Here is a 21,186-nt window from a genome sequence, read left to right on the forward strand (position 1 = left end):
GTACAATTGCATGGTCTTTATGCTTGACGTGACAAAAACAAAGATGCTCATCTGGTGCTCTTGCCATCTTATTGGTGCTGTCTTGGAGAAAGTAGTAAAATCAAAACAAATTGGTAGAAAAGTAAACTTCCTTTCCTAATGTAGTGGTTTCATATTTTACATTACTTCTCAGACCTACAGAAATTTATCTATTTATTTATTGAGAATGGACTAAATCTTTGAAAAGGTAAAGTTTAGAGTCTGACCATTGCAGTTGGGGATGTACCTTACCTGGTGTCACTGAACTCACTGAAAATGGAGTGAATGTACACAGAGTTTGCTCATCTGTCTGTAGTTTGCTCTTAGGCCATAAACATCCCTGTGGCCTAACCAGTTTGGTTTGGCTAGGTGCTAGTAATAGGTTTTGTGACAATAATTTAGCCTTATCAGGCCTCAAGCTGTAAACTTACTTTAGTATTTTCTTTTTTCTTTTTTTTTTTTTTTCTTCCTTTTAAATGTATTTTTCTGTTTAAAACAACAACAACAAAAAACAAACACAAAACTTTTGATCTAACTGCAGTTTACTTGTTAATTAGGTGACTACTGCCCTCATTGTAGTAGTAAAATTACCCAGTCTGTTTGTTGCCTACAAAGTGGTTTCAGCGAGCTGGCTCACAAGCTTTAGTTACTCAGGGATTGCTTAAATTTATTAGTCATTTTCCATGCATAGAATAATGTCTTGAACTGCCTCATAGTGTAGTGCTGGAGATGTGTGAAATCTTCAAAAGCCTCTTAGATCCTAGAAATATCCTGTTGTACCTGCATAGGCTTTGCAGCTAAAAAAAAAAATAAAAAAAATAAAAAAATAGGGTAGTTCCAAATAACAGAGCAGTTCTGGAGAGAGTTTTTTGAGGAAGCCTGTGGCCTTGAACAGAAAATGGATTAAAAAAATTGTTTTCCAGAACACACCAGCATAAACACGATTTGTTTCTTTATTTTTAATTAAACTTTTACAGTTGTACACTAGCATACCCAGTGGTCATGAAACATTTTTTGAATGTAATATTAAATTTCTCTACAGAAATTCTATCTACTTTTTTGTTGTCAACATACTGATTTCATCTTTCAGAGGAGTTGAATTTTCTGCAGTGTGGGCGAATGTCCAGGTTTGCTATACTATGCTCCAGGCAAGGATCCTGAACTAAAATCCCATCCACTGGTACTAGTTAAAATAATCCTAAAATCACTTGAACTGGTGCTGGAAGTCAGCTTGGACTCTCCCTTTTGCTATCTGTCAGGGGTAAGGTAAAATGTGTTATCACTCATACCTACAAATCCTCCAGGACCACTACTGCCATGTTCCTGAAGACCTCTTCTCAGTCTATTATGCAAGAGTTTCACTAGTGCTGATAAACCGAAGAGTTGCAATTACTGTGTTCAAATATAGCCCACTTTTCTCAAGCTCACCAGCCTCAACTCCTTTCCTGCCTGGGCTTAGTTTGTTTGCTATTTAACATTTTTATTACTGCTCAGTAACCATAAAGGGTTTTCAATGATATGACATATAAATAGATAGCTTTGCTTGAGTTCCAGCTCTTATTCCAAATTTTAGGCTGTGACTTAAAATATTCAGATAAGTTCTGAAACTGCACTTATAATAGCAACGCTGAGCCCTAACCGTGGCTCTGCCGTATAAGCTGTTCTGTGAAGTTTTCAGCCTAGAGCTTTAGTGAGTGAAGCAGACCTGTTTATTAACTAATCCTATGATAAACTGCAATACAGACAGGAAATATTCATGGATGGGTTCACAGAAAATTTTAACGTAAATGAAATATTTTGGAACTTCCCTTATAAATATGCATTTAGAGCTAGGACCATCTTGTTATAATGAAAAACAGTAAATTACTTCTATCCTTATAAGTATTTCAGCCTTCAACTAAGCCCCTGTAAAACTTTTTTTTTTTTTTTTTTTTTTGTCTTCAGGTTGACTTATGCCAGACAGATTTCTGACCATTTTAGTGGCCTGAACTGATTCCCTTACATGGAGAATGTAGGAAAGTCCCTTTTTCCTTAGATGATGGTAATAAAACAACATTACCAGAGAAGACTAATTCTAGAGTAGTTGCTTGTGTGCAAGTTCCCACAGGAAAAAAGGGCATCAATTTTCCCCATGGTCTGATCAAAGAATACCATCTAATAGATTACGTCTTAAGGTTACTATATTGACAGAACAGTTTTAGTTATGTTCTTTTAACTCTTTTTGCTCTTCCTCTGTTTTCTTCTTTGTATCATTAGTAATGGCAGCGTGTTTCTGGTGAACAAAGAACACAGATTCAGAAATTTTTGAAGTATGCTGTTGAACTGGGGCTACGATGTTTGGATTGGGAGCCAGTTGGGGCTTCCAAGGGTGGGAGATTGCTCAGTGATAGGCCCAGAGCTAGAGGAGTTGTTTTGTAAAGTAGATCAGGGTTGTAAGAGATGGCATATCTTTGTTAATTAATTTACAAGTGATGTATGCCAGAATGAATTGCATTCTGGTAATAGGAAGGATTTTAATTCTCCAATTCATTGTGTTAGCCAAAAGGAAATTGTGTGTTTTGTCTGGCACTAGATAAGGACACATTCATGAAGAATTAAATAAAAGATTAATCTTGTTCTTGGAAGTGTTCTGTAACATTTATAAATATTATATAAAATTTTATTTTAATAACCTAATTTTAGATATAATGGTGTGGTGTATCAAGTTAAATAATGAAAGTGATGCATTGTTGTTCCATCAGTTTTCAGTGAATATGAACAGAGTGTTATACAGCTTCTTAAAGAATAAGCCCTGTGCTATGTTCTTGATGCAACTTGGATGTTTTTGTTTTGACTGTTGACTGTTCTTCAGGAGGTTTCTGGACAGCGATCTATGGGCTGACTCAGAAGAAGGAAGGCTTCCAGACAGTGAGGTCAGACTTGGCACCTTCCTCTACTTCAGCTTCTTCGTGGATGTTATGTTGTCCACCTTAGGTTTTTAAATTAATGCTTTCTCATCCACCTCAACAAAAGAGACCAGTTGGCACTGCTTATCTGCATGACTGATAATTTTATTTAATTTTATTTCTTTCAGTTCCAATACTTTCTCCTGTTACGGAAAATGATTTTTTTTTTTTTTTTTCATTCTTAGCCTCTCTTCTTCTATTAGAACTAACCCTCTCAACATTTTTGACATGACGTTACCATTAAATATGTTTATAAAGCAATAAAGATAATCAGTTTTCGTGGTAATTTGGGATCAGTTGCTTGAAACACTTCCCTATCCCCAAGTATTTGTTTACCATTGTGTGGACTCATTTAAAAGGAAACCAGGCAGTGCTTATTCCATGCTGCATTGGATATAATTTCATTATATCCAATGTCTGTTTTGCCATTTTGAGATGGAAGATGGAATTCTATATTTATTTCACTTACATAAATATGCAAAGCATAAGTGGTTTATTTATAGCTTAGTAACCTTCAGGACAGTTACAGATTTTGTCTTCTGCCAAGATGGAAGATGGTTGCACTTAACTATGCAAAGTGTTGTTAGCATTTTTGTGAGCAGTAAGTAGCAAGGGGGAAGTGGAAAGAGAACAGAAATAATCTTGTTGTGCAGGTTAAACTTCAAAATAGCGTGTAAGGTAGCTGGCACAAGTTGAGAGAAACCTCTTGAATTGCACTTAAGAAAGGGAAGATGGAAGTTTTCTCTGTGCTGTTTATTTATACTCACCTTTTGAAACTATCTGTATTTTTTTTATTATTAAAATTTATTTTCATGATAACCTCTCTTTGTAAGAGTAAGTTAGATTACTAAGAAAGCAAAAACTGAAATTTGCAGCCTCCTAGATAACAAGCTTGATCTGTGACCTCCATTGGCTAGCTGGGAATTTCTAAATGAAGTAAAAGGAGAAGTTGTAAGGGAATTTTGCTTCATTGACACTTTTACTGAAATATTTAGGTTTCTCTGTAGAAAACTGAAAAAATAAATTTTTAATTGAACAACCTAATTTCTCAGCTGGAGTCCAGCTCCTGAGAAAGACAGGGGAATCAATGGAGTTTGCTCATCCAAATCTTTTTGACTACAGCAATTGTGGCACAGCTCTTCATGGAAAGGCAAGGGGCAAGGAACTTAATCACTGACAACAGGTAATTCCTCAGGACTGCAAAGGCCTGTGGAAAACCTCAGCTTCAGGTTTGAGGAAAGAATAAAAACCCAAACTCACTTCCCTATCACCAGTGGAAAAGCCACTTTGGTATAATTCAAAGATTTTGTTGCTATGGTGTCAACAGATAGGAAAGCCAGACTGATGTTCCTGCTTGTGCCAGATTGGATTGCAATTTAACACTAAAATGGGATGGTCTGTCTATAAATTTGTGGCTATTTACGATCTTCCCATAAGAAAAGCGGGGAAAAGTGATCCATAAATCATGCAGTTACAAATGTCTTCTGTTTTCCCAGTTGGTTTTAGGAGCAGAAAAGGTGTATTTGTTTCTTCATTTCCCCTCACTTATGCTTAAAATACAGCTTTGGTTTTATCTTTGCTAAACAGAAACGACCTTTCTGCTAGCAACCAGGCTGATAATGCGCAGGCTTTTGGCAACGGCTGTGCAGGCTGTCAGGCGCGGGTAGGTCCATCCTTTCCAACTAGAAATGTAATTGCACGCTTGCGTGGCACCATGCACAAGTGAGCATGTAGGTCTACGTGCTCTGCCTGGCGCAGCACTGAGGACTTTGTGCTGCTGCCAGGGAGCTCAGGGCTGGGCTTTCTGGGCTGTTAGGCAGGGCGGGTATTTGCCTCCCTTTCCAGATGCCCTCCCCATTTTCCAGTAAGATGATTCTTCTCCATGCACTTAGTAGCATGTGATTCCTCACACCTTTTACATCAATTTGTGTTGAGAAGAACCAGTATTATTGTGGCATAGTGCTATTATACTGCTTAATTTAGAAAGCAGAGCTGTGCATTTTATGGAACCTAAGTAAGCAAGACCTTGAGTGAAGCAGTGAAAAATGTAATACAATCAATATTCATTTGTTTACATTTACTCTATACTCTAGTGATGCTGAGCTGTGGCAGGTTCAGTCAGATGTGCTAGAAGAGATGGAGAGAGTGCAATACCTTTCTACCTTCTGCCGTAACCACTCTGAGCTGTCTGGAGCCAGGAAACCCCACACTGCTGGATGGTGCTAGGTAGAGGAGAGCTGCTCAGAGGCTTCATTTTTTTTAAGCCAACGCCAAGGATGTTTTCAGCTAAACATGTTTCACAAAAGTGTTTGCTTTAAATTGCAAACTTCATTTATGATTTTTGAAGAAGATTGCCAGATTTTTTTTTTTTTTTTTTTTTTAATTCTTCAGGAAGTTTTCAGGTACTGGTGGGAGGAAAAAGGAAAACATTTTCATCTAAAACTCCTATTAAGAGAAGTACTCTAAATTTTGTATGCAGTTTCCATGCTGGCATTTTAATATATTTTTCTGGCCAGCGGCAGTGTTTAATCTCAGTAGAAGACTGTAACTAGAGTTTGCTATGTTTTTTCTTGTGTGCAATAAATCCTTTTGTTTTGGCAATGTCCTTGCCTCTTTTGCAAGTGGTGAATCCATTTACTTATAGGCAGCCCCACACAGGGTTGTGTGTACTGAAATTGTGCCCTAAGGCTTTTAGTAAATTAATTCAGTTTGAGTTATGTGTGGTTTTAGGAGTGCTTCAACAGCCAAAAATCAAATCCATGCAGAAAAGGACAAAAGGAACATACAAGCTTATTTCTTTAGGGGATGAAGAGCTGATCTCATGACAATTATAAAGGTAATTGCACCAATCAGTGCAGAACTGCAAAAGTTTGTTTGAGACCCGACAAAGGCATTTGTGACAGAGGTGGAGCAGGAGGGAACGTGAGTGACCACAGGAAGTGCAGTCTGCTGTCCTTCACATACATTGAAGGAGTTGATGAAAACTGATATGGGGAACAAGGGCAGCACCTCTGAGAGAAGGGAAAATCCTGCTGACTTGGAGGATGTAGTACTTGCCATGAATCCCTTGCAAGGCCCATGCAGGGTGTCTGTCACTAAAGCATAATCCAGGGCAGGAGTGCTGAGTTTAAACCTTCTAAAATCATCCGTGTTATTTTTCTCTGTAGCATGAAAACCTGTGGCTTGGCATGAGGGGACGCAGGCACACTTTAGGGCTGGAGGAAGCCAAGCCCAGTGCAGCCTGTTCACGATGACTCCTGGGGATGCATCCCAACATGGACATGCCAGCTCTGACCTACGCCCGCATGTTGTACTGAGGAGCAGTCACAGCTGTGTCAGGGTAACAGCAAAACACCAGGGGCAAGCTGCAGTCCTGTACAAGAGCATGTCCTCTGGACTTATCTTCTACAGGACTCGGTTTCCCTGCTGCTCACACAGACTCTCAGAACATCCTGTATGAGGTCAGGCCATCAGAAGCAGTCCACAACTCCTCAGGCTTTTATCTGGTCTGTGAAATAGTAAACAGCTCTGCTACAGTGCAGAAGAAATGCGGTGTGGTTGCTGAAAGCTAACCTCATGTTGAGTAACACAGGCTTTGATCATTTTTTTGGGGAGTGCTGCCTGTAGATCTTCTTATATAGAAAGAAACATTTGACATCCCTAGAAGGGAACTGGTAAAATATCAATAAAAATCTAGTGGCAGTGACAGGCAAAATCGGTCTGCGCCATCGGTGGTGAGGTCATCTTTTCAGAGGTGTGATTTGCCTTTTGCTCTTTAGAAATCTGGTCACAGACAATACAGGATATGTAAAAGTCTGTAGCAAACTGGGTTATCTCGAGTATTGCTGCCTAGAAGTTTCTTGGAATTCTGTGACATTGCAGTGTTTTTCTTCTAAATTAGTCCCCTGTGGAATCTGGTGATTTTTTTTTTTTTTTTTTTAAATCAGTGTTCCATGTTGCTTGGTTTACTGTTAGTTTATATAAAAATTTTAGACACTTTTGCAACTTGGAAATACAGCCTTGTATTATAAACAGAAGTGCAATGAAGCAGAAGCAATTCAGTGAGGCACTGTGAGGGTTTCAGCTTACAACAGATGTTAAAAGAACTTGTCAGTGCAAGAATGTTTAATAAGCTAATAAGTTCCTAGTAGTTCTCGTATGACCTTCTCGGGAACAAGTGAGTTCTGATTTCTGCAGCTTCTGCAAAAAAATTTGCAATTCTGCAAAAGCTTCCTAGGAGAAACTCAGAGAGGTAACAGCCATAATGGGCTTGTTACTGAGACAGGACTGGAGGCAGAGGTGTTCTAAAACCAGGCAGGGAGGTGTCCATTCTCCAGCCTGGCTCCCCAAAAGCTGACGGCTTTGTTGACTTGTAGTCAGTCTCCAGCCCACTTGGCTTTCCTTTTTTTACTCCCAGTTAGTGTTGTTAGCTCTGTGTGTGTGTGTGTGTGTGTTGGTGGAAAAAACACAGGAGCTATGTGCAGCCAGATTTTTTTTCCCCAGTATGATGAATAGGAGAGTAAGTAGTTTGTAAGATCATGCCTTAAATTCATAGCACGCATTTAAATTGCCCAGGGGCCTATGAAAAATTTGAAAATCTCACTGAATGCATCAGAAACTGAGGAACTGGGGACTTGTTATTGCCCTAGTCTGGATTCCCTACAGTCTTCTTGCATCCCATTCTCTTTCTCTCCAGGCTTTGAGTGCCTGTATCTTTCAATCAAATTTCTTTTACTTGGGGAAGAAATAGTTTTTAAATAAATCCTTGTACAGACATGAAAGGGGGAAAAAGCTTGATGACCTCTAACCCTGCATATTTCTAAGTTACACAATGAGGCCCATGATGAAAAATATATGCAAAGCCAGATAAGTTTACAGTAAATGAAATTGCACAAAATCAGAATGTGAACAAAAAGCAACAGAACTTCTGAAATTGAATCTCATCTGTGATAGTATTTGGCATTTAAGGAACAAATACTCTAGGAAAGTTTTGGTTTATTACTTTACCTCCGGATTTTTCTTTCAGTCTTGTTGCTTCTCTATCTCTGGAAAGATTGGTAAATGCATGACTTGGAATACTTCATTCTTATGACATGATGACTGAACTGTCAAATAGCTAGCTGCATTCTGGCAAGTCATGTCATTCTGATTTCCTTTCAGGGAAGAACTAGGAAGAACTTTGCAAGGTTGAACAAGCATAGGATATACTAATTAGTATCATCCTCTTCTCAGATCTCCTTCAAATTGGTTTAGAGTGTCTTCCAAAGCTTGATAACTGAAAGTCTGGGAGTAGAACTAAATTTAACTTTTCATTGTTCAAACAGGGTATTCTGAGTTTGTATTGGATTGAACTGATATTTTCAGAACCCACTTAGATTGCACATGTACTTTCTTTTTTCCTTAGACACAGTGCTGCTAAAACAATTAAATCTGCGTTTCTGGGAGAAATAGTGCTTGTCAATAATCTCATCTGAAATAAACTAAAGGTTAGACTGATGTTGTATTTCTTCCGTTAGCCCAGGGCCAGGCACTGAAAACTCTTGATCTTTTGTGTTCTCAAGACCTAATGGTTGGATGGAAGAAGACAAGTGTGTCCTGTGTGTTACCGGTAAAAGGAGCTGTAATTTAACATCTGGCAAGTTTTTGACTTGCAGTTTAATGCATAAAACATCCACTATTGCTCTTGAACTGATGAATAGACATTTATATCTGTTTTGCTAATGATTGCAATAAAGAGGAAACCATAAACATTTGTTAAGTGAGTTCGAAGTATTTTGCTAAAAGAAACTATAAATACCTTGGAAAAAACTTAGGTAGTTAATCCTAGATTTGCACTTAGGTACAATGAAACCCAGGCTGAGAGCAGAGACTCACCAGCAGAACCAGGAGCAGGCTGCGGAGCTGTGGCTGTGAGCGGTGCACTGGGCAACTCCACTGGCACTTCAATTGTGTTGAACCATCTGAACCTACAGTGTCTCTTAGCAAAGGTCTGTGGTCCTAAATCAAATTGCTAAGAAATAAATGTGGCTAACACAATTTGGGCAGATAATGCTCAGGCGGTGTCACATGGCATGTTCTGGAAAAAGGCTAACTTACTCTGCCTGCCCTTCAAGGTCTCTCAAAGTTTCAAGATTGTGTAACAAGAGTCTTGTGGCTGAACTAATAAATCCCATTGGGAATGCATTAGATGAAAGGACAAAACTGATAATGTGATAATCTGATTTGAAGCTAAAGAAGTTCTGCATTTTGGATATCACTCCTAATACAGAGAGCTCTGTTTACGTAATCTGCTTTGCTTTTGGTTTCATTTGTCATCAGCATAACTACTAATGTAGAAGGAGTAGAAATACCCACATTTCTAAGAATATATATACATATTTTTTACCATGTCAGACTATACAGATGTGGTCTTGAAGTGTCATGAAGAGTAGTTGCAGACCCAAGTTCTGCTTTCCTTCTCCACAGCTATGATTTCACTGCATTTATGTCATGTTTCAATGTTTCAAGAAAACGTTGCCTCTCATAACCTTCGGCCCTTCCAATTCAAACCATTCTTTGGTCTATGGTTCCTTGATTGTATGATTCAACCATAAGTAGCTAAAAAGGCCTTACTGGCAAAGAGGTTGAAAAGCTGGCAGCTGAAACAATGATTGATTGGGTTAAAATTGTTACACCAATCTTTTATCTTATAAAAGCAACGAACCTGGTGGCACCAAACACAAACAACTTTTTTTTTTTTTTTTTCTTTTTAAACATGAGTTGCAGCTCCAGAATTCTGTATTTGGTTAACTCAGAGTTCTGAACATCGATCTTGTAGTCCTTGAACTGAGAAAATAAAGGGTTGTACTAGCTAACCTTACAAAATACTTAACAATTCTTTCTGTGAGTTAGTGCAGCAGTTGTGCTCCCATTACTTGGTGCTGGCAGAAGAAGGTCGGTGCTACTACTGCAGTGGAAACAGCACGTCTGTTGCTAGCTTTCATATGCTGATGGACTAATGATGGCTAATGATGAGTTTGTTACTAGAGCAACTGACAGAGGATGCAGCAGTGTTTGTTTATCTTCCCACACTTACACTCATTCATGCCAAGCCTAAAAAGCTTTCATATAAATCTAGTGTAGGAGTTCCAGTTTTTTGTTGCTGTTTTGTTTCAGGTAAAAGAGTGTTAAAGTCAGCATAGGTAAATGCTGTCTTTTGCCTGCTTAAATTACATGTGTCAACCCTTAGGGATGGTAAGGTCAGGCCTTTCAGAAACTGCAGCTGTATAGTCAGAGGACTTTGCTCTAGAGGTGTAAGGATGTGTGGGTCACCGAGCCAGAAGGAATAACACAGGAAAGGAGAAAATTTAATATCCAACTGCAGAATTCAGAATATCAGAGAGAAATTTTCAGGTTAGCTATTGAGGGTTATCTATTGACTGATAGGAAAAAAGCTTAAGATGTGAGGAAAGACATTTTGCTTCTTTTGATTCCTTCTGTACTCTGAGAAAACAGGATTCTGTGTGTTGCTTGTAAACAAAGATACCAGGCTCCGTTATGAATGTCTTCTCTTAAGTGAAATCAACCTTTATATCTCTGGCCAGCATCTCAGATCAAACAGGGGTTTGATACAATAATTCTGGATATTTGCTTAGAAAAATATCTTTACTATTACTTTAGTGTCTCCGCATGTTATTCAGGAAGGCATGAACAGAAATAATTAGGGACTTCTAGTGGGTCTATTACTTCATTCTCTAAACATGAAATGAACAGTGATACTCAACGTGACAAACCTAAACAAATATTCTCCAGAAGTCAAGTCAACTGCATTATGAAATACTGAGATAAATGTATTATCTCAGTGGAAAATATGAATAATGGTCCCAGTCTGCAGCTATATTAAAAGCAAAAATGGATTAGGACAAAGGCAGATCTGCTACCATCAACAGAAAATGTAACCAGGAACCTGTTTATGTTTAGTTCAAATAGGAATTTGCAGTCATTACCTGGAAAAGTTAAAAATCAATGAATCACAGAAAAAAAGGATTTTTATGCCATAGCGAATGAGATAGCTATGTGAAGGAGGCTGTAGGATGACAGAAAAAATATATAAAGGAAGGAGAAAAGCAAATGTCACAGAGAACAAGAAAATCAACACATACAAATTACACTGCAACAACAGATTGAATGGCTAAGTGTATTGACTATGTGTTGAAAGATGAAAGCCCTGAAAGCAGATGGAAAACTGGCTGGCAGTACCGGTACCAGTTTGTATGACTTTTGTCCTCAGGTATCCATTGCCATATGCAGGTACAACATTTTATGTCTGCTAGAAATCACAAAACTGGGGGATTGTGTGGGTGGTTTTCAAGAGTTGTCAAATAATATTTTTCATGTTTAGACCTTCCGACGGCCTTTTAAAGAAATGCAATAGTCCTTGCCACTGCTGTTGCTCTGAGGAAGACTTCCTTTTCTGAAGAATGGTTTAGGCTAGATGTGTTTAGAAAGAAAAAATATTACGGCAGTATGATGGGACCTCCTAAATAATCTCATCCATTTACTTCTGCTAGTTTTCAAATGTCCTGCCATGTAGCAGGCTTTTTAAAGGAAATTATAAATACAGAATAAACCTTGAGCTGAAAACTCAGTTTAAAAAAATATACATTTTTTTCTACATCTGCACATCATAAGATGATCAAAATATCAGCTCAGTGCTTCTTTAGACTTATATTTAATGCACTTGCTTTTCCTGTTGCTTTGTAAAACTGCAGTTAATGGCTCTGTCATGTTGCCATTCTCCCTCCAGATATCTGAAAATCGTTGACCGAGAAAGCAAGAGGTACTCCGTAAAGCTGCGAGTGCCCAGCGTGAGCCAGCCAGTATTCATGATCACCCATCCTGTCACAGCATCTGTGTAGGGACACATTGTTCCAACAGGGCAAGCACAGGGCTGAAGGTGGGCAGACCTGGTTTCTGTTTTGAAACCTGTGACCCCAGACCTGTGAGCCTGGGCTTCCAGTGCCTCAGGATATGCCGCTGTGGTGTGCCATATGGGTTCTGTCCAGCTGCAGGGTTTGAGCATGGGAAATTGCTGTCCTTGCTACAGGCTCTATTTTTTGTTACTGAAACACATGAGAGAAGTCATCTGTTTGGCTAATAGAAGAAACAAGCTTGAATTGCTCTTTATCTATTTGCCACACTCTTTCCTATGATGGTACAGTGACAGTGCTTCGATACTGCTGCAGTTTGCACTACAAGATGTTCAAATTAAGGGCTCTGTCTCCTGTCTTTTCCATGTGTTGTTTCATGTACTTGTCCTGGAGATGCTGGCATACATAACACTTTAGGCTTCTGGCATACTTTCCTAATATTATACCTTTACAAAATGTTTACCTGCATGGTCTGCATAATGGCAGCTAGAAAGGCTGAAAAGTCACTTCCTAGCAAATTGCAGGAGTAGTGGTTTTTGGCAATTTTGTGTGTGACACACACATATTTATTTTCCTGGGATGAGGGTGGAATTATAATCATTTTTTGTTTCTTTTTCAGTAACATGAAGAACGGGCCAAAGTTGGTTGTGTTGAGTGCAAGTATTTGAAATTGCCAGAACTGAACACTGGGCTGTAGAATTTCTCTCTTGAATATAAGTAGTTCAGTACAGAGCATGGTGGTAGGAAATGAACAGTGAAATAAGTGAGCAGGAAAAGATGGCATGATATAAGCTTTCTCGGGGTCAGTAATTCTGTGCCAAGAACTCCTAGTGGCTTGCAAACGTGAAAACTCCTTTGCTCAGCTCTTGGACAATGACATGGCTGGGGATTTGTCCAGTGATTGTTCAGCTCTACCCAAAATATGAAAGGCTGTGTAATCTCTGTGCTGGGGTCTTAGTGCAAGGGAGAAAATTGAAATTAAAACAATCATAAGGTAGGCCTAAACTAAGGAAACTGAAATTTCATTTGTGAATGTTTGTAGGCTGAAAAAAACTGTAGATGATAAAAGGAGTTGTGAACTATTAAAAGAAGGAAAACTATAGTGTGAATCTTAGCTGTAGATCATTCTTATATCTGACCTTATCCTGAAAGCATCCTGAAATGCTTTGAACACTACATTCTCACACTAGCTAAATAGTAACTCTTTCCTAGTCATAATGGCAGATGAAGGTAGGATGATGGCAAATGGATGAAAGTGCAACAAATGATGCCTCATGAAAGCAGTCATACAGGAATAGAAGAAGTAAGGGGCTGTCTAGAAACCTGGATTTTGTCTGAGTTCACCATGGTCACCTAGGCCACGGTGACCCTCCTCACCCACGTCCTGCTCCCCAGAGGACTCTGCAGAGGCCATGTGCTTCTTGGGGGCAGCCCCAGAGCAAGGGCACAGGATAAAAGCCTGTAGATAAAAGGTTTCTGGACAGGAAATGTTCCCTGTTCCAGAAGAAATTAGAGGCACTCCTGAGAACAGAGCTTCTCTGTATTTCTTTTCTATCCAGCTCAGTCACTAGAAGAAGCCCCTGCTGCAGTCCTGAATTCCTCTAATTTTCCTTTAGCACAGTGTTTCTTGTTCCCTGGTTGGTAGTTGTTGTTTGAAACTTTTGTTTACTGCCTGCTATGTTCTCAGTCTCTGCAGAGTTCAAAAAACATCTATGTGCTTTTTAATCACTTAGAACAACTTCATTTACTGATTATGTGAGCTGAACTGTATGATTTTCTTAAAGAAAAGAAATTTCACTTTGTGAAAGTGAATTATGTTGTTTATCTGTTCATTCAGTTTATGAAATGGACTGGAGAGACAGGTATATTTTTAGATCAGTCAGCCAGTAAAATTGAACTTGTGGGTAACCCTCTCATATAACATAAGAAAAGAAGTAATTGGACTGAATAAATCAATCTGCAGCAAACAGCTGCCCCAAGCTGTCATTTACAGATATTTAGAAGCTTAGAAAAACAACAAAGAAGTTAATCTAGTTTAAAGAAAACAAAATAACACCTACATAAATCCCATTGCGAGCCCTGGTCTCCCAATCTTTAGACATCACAAGCTTTCTTAACATTCCTGATGTGCTGAGATATATGAAGCGTGATTTCCAGGAGGTCTGTGTTTAGAAAATGTGCCTGAAGGTAGAATCTTATGCACATCAGAAATCCATTTTTTATGGAAGTAACTTCAGTCTAGCTGCATTCTTGGGTTGCACAGTAACTAATTAACATCTGAGTTGTATTTTAATCTATGAAATGTTAGCACTTGCTTTGTATTTTATAGGAGAATTTATCTTAAAGCTGTTTCATGCCCTTGCCCTCACAGATGCTAAGGATAAAACACTTGGCATGTTGGCATCAAAGCTGTGTGGGAGGAAACATCATCCCACCTCAGCCTTTCAAAGATGCAATTTGCTGCCATTCAGCTGCTGGCTGGAACACAATTGCATTTTTAATATCGTCCTTTGCTTATTCCTTTGGTGCAGTCTCTGTCTGCAGAAGGGATTGATGGTGCTCCTCATCTTGAACTTAATCACTCATCTACCGCTCATCTGGTTTAGGGTATTTACATCACAGTGCTTGAGTTAGGTAACTGGAGGCAGGGAACATTATGGTCTTTCTGTACTTTGGTTTTCTGATGGTTCTCAGAACTGAGATGGGCAAAATGGGAAAAGGACGGGTGCTTCTGGGGGAAGAGGCAGTCTCATACTGGAAGTTGTGTTGTTCACTTCTGGCAACTAAGACAGGTGCCAAGGCAGAACAGGCTCGTGTCTGTCAGGGCCTCAGCTGGGAAATCTGGACCTGCGTGACCCCCTCCACAGCCTGGGCAAAATCTCATGTAAAAGACAAACACTCCATGAGCTATGAAAGACGGCCTCTCAACAAATCATTTTATCACAATATAAAATGCATTTGAACAGTCGCTGTAAATATTATAAATGGGTGCAGACAGCAAACCTCAAATCCTGACCTTTATGATCTGTGAGCAACCTGGTTTGGCACCATCTCTTGAGAGCAGTGGTAATGTTTGAATCTAAAAGTGACTGTGTCTGGTGAATTGAGGCCAACTGTGAAGCTGCAGCCTAAACTCTTCTCACAATCTTTTCAACTCCCCCCAGATGGTAACCAACCAGCTGACCAGAACCAGAAGTCATTCTTGTTCTCTGCCCCTGTAATTTCTTTTTAATTGAAATAAATGTTTTGTTTATAATAATTTTTTACACTGCATGCAGTTTCAATTATAATAATAACTCTGCTTTTAATTTTCATGCTCTGATTACTTCTGTGGATATCAAATACAAGAAAATGCCATTTCTTTTTTTTTTCTGCAGCAGGTAGCTGATAGGGCTTTCAACTGCCTTTTAACAATACCAACTAAACCCAAAATGTTTCAGAGGTTTCTGTTAAAAAAACAGTCATTACGTGTCTACATCCTTCTTCTGAGATCAATAACTTCTCAGTACTTTTTCATTCATATGGCTCACCACGGTTTGCTATTCAGATAACTGGAGTGTACCTGCTGTAAGTGAAAGCAAATATTAACACTACTGCGGTAGTTTTCTTTTAAAATAGCAAACAGAGACTCAAACTCCCTTTTGTCTGTGACCTTTTCCATAGCCTTAAATAGAATCCAACTCTTCCACTGAGTAATCAGCATGAAGAAATAATGAGGCATACATGAAAAAGTTAATATAATAAAGAAAAAGACTTATCGTAGCAACTGGCAGTGATACCATATGAGAACCAGAGGTCTCTTGGAGATGTGTTTGTTTCTGTGAACTTGTTGTTGTGTGCTTACACAGGGCATTTGCTGCCAGTCAGGTTAAGTGACTCAAAGAACATAGCATTAATGAAGACTTAATTGCATATAATTAGCTATCCTGTAATACATTATTATTATTATTGCTTTTACAAAAGGGAAGTTGTATACAGGGATATCAAAAAATTAAATCCACCACAATTTCCTTCAACAGGTGTTGTGGGAACACCCTGCCCTGCTGAGCTCCCCTCCCACCCCAAATATTACTGTGATTCTTTTACAACCGTAGTCCATTGTAAGGACATTTCTTCCTGGCTGGGAAGAACCAATGTAAATCCTTCAAAGGAAGACAGGAGAGTGAAACTAGTGGAGGAAACACAAAGTTAAGAATAAAGTGCTGTGCTGGGAGAACACGTAGGAGATGGCTCCTTTTCTGTACGTAGGAAAATACACCCCTCTACATATACAAGAGGCTAAGCTTGTCGAGATGGCCTGCTGTCGCTGCAGAGGCAGCTTTCACAGAGCACAATCCATTCATCATTCCTTGTGCCTTGTTTTCCTATTTTGAGAGTCTTTTAGGCTGGCTGGGGCAGGTCATATGTTCCTGCACAGAAAGGGCCAATTTTCACTTTTCTCACTAAGGTTGATAACAACTGCCTTCGCAGGGCTTCCTGCTGATAAGCAGAGGAATGCGATTTGTGCCAAAGGGAATAATGAGGGTGCGATTGAACCCAGGGGAGATGCATTTCAATCTAGGTTTGAATCTAAGCAAAATGACTCTTAAATTCCTGCTACTATCTTTAACATGAGAACTTTTGTCAGAGTGCTTTCAAAAGTCATCAAAGCAAACATTATTCCAGGTTTATTTTGATGTGTTTCCATAGTTAATTCCAAAATAAGTAAGAAGACCAATTACTTTGATTTTTTTTTTTCTTAATTTCATTTCATTCTCTGAAAAGTTATACTTTGCCAGATCTTGTAACTTCATTTTTGACTGGCTTTATCCCTTCCTACTTTTTCATAGTAATACAAGACATTGTAAGTTCCATATAGCCAAAGTATTTATCATCAGTAAACAAAAGAAAGAAAATGCTTTTGATAATGAGATTGATGTATTCAGTAACTCTTTCTTTATTCTGTTGTGTTTCTTTTAACTTGCAGAACTTATTTATTGTGTTTCTTTATCTCTCTTTCTTGCAATGAATGGTCTTAAAAGATTTTTTATCTTCTTATTGTTTATTTTCATAGGAAATTTTGATCAAAATCTCATACCTGTTATCCAAGAGAGCCAGTGGGAGATATGCAGGGCTTATTTTGCCTCAGGCTACTTAATGTACACGGCACATCATAACACATTCTATTAACCTCAGTTTGGAGTATATCGTTCTTCTATAAATATGAATCTATATGTCTGAAATCACTTAGAAAAATGAGAATACTTTAGTTTCAGCAGCTTGAGGTTTGCCTGGATTATCTGTGACAGACTTCGGAAGTTGAATTGCACTAACCATAGGATCTATATCTATCTTCATGCGTGAGCACATTTTAGTATATCAGTTTGTTTAAAAAAAAAAAACGGAGAGAAAGAGAGGGAGAAGTGCTGTGGAAAACCATTTATTAACACACATTTATTGTGATTCATCATTTGTAGTAAACTCAGATTATTAAGGGCCACTTATGGATGGCGGAGTACAGCTCTCACATTTCTGAGAGGCTTACTTTCTTTAGAGGGATGGCATTTTGCACTGTGGAGATTCTCAGGAGTTGTCTGGGAATATAGTTTGCTTTGTGTGACTGGGATAAATGTAGAAACAGTGCTGCCACATGCAAAAGAGACATCTTTTTTTCCTCTCCAAAACACATAATTTGCTCAAACGTGGCAGATTGTTTATGACAAAATGTACTATACTACGGTAAACCAGAGGAACATGTGGATAGCTTGCTTTCTTCAAAACTAGCATTCTTTCAACTAAAGGGAAGAAAGCATTCAAGTTACATGTTCCACTACCTTTTCAGTCCCAGTTTCTTCTCAGAACGGAGGAATGGTTTTAATTGAAAATTTGCATGTGCTATTCCAAGGCACATGGCACAGGAAATTTCTGTCCAGACTCCTAAAGCTCAGGCAGCTTATCTGCAGTGGAAGCAGGACCTTTGGTTGGAAGTCCTGAGGCAAGTTTTACTAGAAGTTCCCATCTCTGCAATACCCAGTTGGGAACACCACACGCTTACATTCCTAAGGTGTTCTGTGTCTTTTGAACTGTGACTCTGATGGGAGTATTCCAAGTAAAATATAATTTTCTATTCAATCTGTGAATGCCATATTACCAACAAACTGCTTTAATTATGTATTCAGGGCTTCCTGGGACCTTTATAGCTGTCTTGATATGTTCCAGTAGAATATTATCAAGTGCTGCTAATTATCCTTTCTGCTATATTCCTCTTTGCTGTGAAGCAGAAATTTAATGTTAGTGTGCCACAGAAGACAACTTTCTTTTGATGTCTGTTTTAGGATTTTCAGTTGTGAGTTGAATGTGTATGCCAAATTACTTATTATTATACTCCTGTGATTCCTAAAAAGGTCAATGACAGAGCAAGACATAACAGAGTTAGTTGGGGATAAGAAAATGCTTCTTAAATGTAAAAATAAAAGGAAAATGTACTCTCATTAATATTTTTGCAGTTATATACTTGTTGCTATGAAAAGTGCTGTACTCACTAGCAAAGCCTCAAATGTGTACTCATCAGGAAGGGCAACAGGGATCATTTACTCTTGATTATTTTGTAGTGATTGGCAATGAAAATGCAAAGGAAATGGCTGGTATCCATTTCAGGAGGGAAGAAAAAAAAGGAAAGAGCAGAAAATATCAGGAAATATGGAAGGAAAACAGCAAATTAACAGAAGAGTCACCTAAAGAGGGATAACAGAAAGAATGAAAGAAAGGAAGCACAGCAGAAGGTTTTTGTGGGTTCGAGTGTTTGGGCGTGCTTTTGATGAAGGGCTAGAACTAAGAAAGCTAACAGTTGAAAGCCCAGTGCACAGAAGAGATTCAGATCCTTGCAGCAGAAAGTTCCAGCCACTTATTGCAGAGCTACTTTGCCTTTTTCTTATCCAGCTCTTATTCTGTGAGAAGGCTTCGCCTCTTGTTCTATAGCATCTTTAAATTCTTTAAGAGACTTATGGAAAAAAAATTAATAAAGGATGGAAAAGAGAGGAATAAAGAGACTTTTTTAACAATATAGGAGAAAATACCAGCAGAACCCGTGAAGGATCTGTGCACAGACACAGTCACAGTCATTGTACTTATATATAATCCTGGGAGCTGAGCAGGGATGTAGCAAAACTTACCAGTGACATAAAATTTTCAAAGTAGTCAGGAAAAAGGTAACTGGCTAAAGTCTCTGAGAGGTTTTGCATTAGCATCACTCTCTGTGTATGGGTGAAGAGCTTTCAACTATCTATTACTACCCAGCAGAGATCTTGGCATTGCTATTGTTTGCCCTATTAAACGATTCACTTCAAGGCTTTGTGATAACAAAATAATAATAATTAGTACTGCAGAATAGTAGGAGAGAAACAAACAGAAAATCACAGGTTATCATTATGCCATTTTCTAAAAGTGGATCTCATCCATCATCCAGTTTGGGTCCCCTAAGGAGAAACATTCAGACAGTGTAGAGGTCTTCAATGAAGAAGAGAGAAGGCAAATACCAGAAGGGAAGATAAAGTTCTGAATGCTGTGAAGGTGGATAAACAGTTATCACCTACTGTTTGTCAGAGTACACGCACTATCCAGCAGCAAGTTGAGCAAAAGCAATGTAGAATTTTTACATTCAATGTCTCAGCAACAGTTTCCATAGGACACCAGAAATGAAGAGAGGTGAGGACAATAATGCAAATTAACATTGGAAAGATTTCTCAAATGCCATTAAACACTGCATTTCTTGGTCATCTGTCACTTTCTGCTCTGTCACCAAAATCCTTTTATGGAGGGAGGGTTTTGATCTTTGCAGTAATATAGCAACTTTTTTTTTTTTTTTTTTTTTTTTTTTTTTTTTTTTCTTAATAAGAATAATCTTTTTCTGTGCTGGTTCTCTGCATATACTCTCCATTAGTGCTGTGAAGACTGGTGACCACCCAACAGAACATACTCAGGATTTTGCTTTTTTAGTGAAATTCACAGCGCAAACTTGAAATAACTTCTTAAAAAGCCTTAAGTAGTAAAAGCTGTTGTCAAGCTGAAAAAGAAATAGAATTGGAGGCAATACATTTCTTTAGCTTTCACAGAGGAGAAAAGGACGTGAAAAATAATCAATAATATGTAACACTTCTTTAGTGTTTTATTTTTCTTCAGCAAAAGCCAAATAGTGGCTCTTATAATGTGTGAATATGCTCAGTCACTCATCCTCTGGGTTGTGTGCTGTGTGTGCCACCTGATACAAAGAAGAGAAACAAGCTGATGGAGCATTAGGTAGCATGGAGAAGCTTCTCCTGGGTCAGCACCTGTAGTGTGCTTCATCATGGTGTTCATGTGTTTTCTCCAGTCATGTTTCTGCTTTCCTAACTGTGATTAGCCTGAGGAACTGGAATTAAATCCCTGACATCATGGACTGCTGAAAGAGGACAGCAGCTGAGCTGTTGTAGTCCTCTATGTAGTCACAGAGGGCTTCATTTCCCACCTCTCTTCTATTTCCAATCTGCTCCCTTATGTGTGGCAAGAGCTGTCTCTGTGAGCTGTCAGTTGTTTGCCCTGTGCTGGCCAGTGGCCTTCTCCCCTGCCTGCCAGGGCTTTCTGGCAGCCACCCAGGTTCTGCTGCAGCCTCTTCAGTGGCATTTTTATTCCTCTTGCCTACAGGGCATTTTGGATGGTTTCGAGGGAGAAATGTGACTAGAGAAATGAATACTGGGCTGGTTACAGGGAGTTTGTGTCAAAGTGAAGCCTCCTTGGAGCAGAAAATTTCCACTGGCCTTGTATTAAGAAGGGGAGACTTTGGCGTTTTGTGTGTGGATGCTATAGAAAACTGATGGTGATAGTCTCTGTTGAAAAACAGCTTGGATTTGGTCCAGAGCATATGTGGATATACTGTTTCTCAGCAATTAAATCAGTGCTTATATGCTCTTTTTTATGACAAGCAAATTTGTAAATATTAGTAGTTTATTAAGAAACAGTTTCAGGGAAGAAAGACAGGCTGACATTACAGTTTTGTACTGTTTCACTGGCAGAAATAATTACACATTAATTTTAATTTAAATTATTCATAGTTATAGTTTCTACAGAATTGCTCTGGGCAGTATTTAACCTTTTAAAATGTTTAATGTTTTCTGCTTTATTTGGTATAAGATTCAAATATTACTATAAAACAATGAATAATTAGTTTTGCTCATGTGTTCTTTAATCAGTGTATTTGAAACTAATGTTGCTTAGCGTTGCAGCAGTGCATGGCTATAGTACTACATGCAAATTGCACAACACTCTAGCTAAACTGATTAAAATTAATAAATATAAAGTCT

Source organism: Netta rufina (assembly GCF_964035555.1).
Source record: "Netta rufina genome assembly, chromosome: 5".
Classification (NCBI taxonomy): Eukaryota; Metazoa; Chordata; class Aves; order Anseriformes; family Anatidae; genus Netta; species Netta rufina.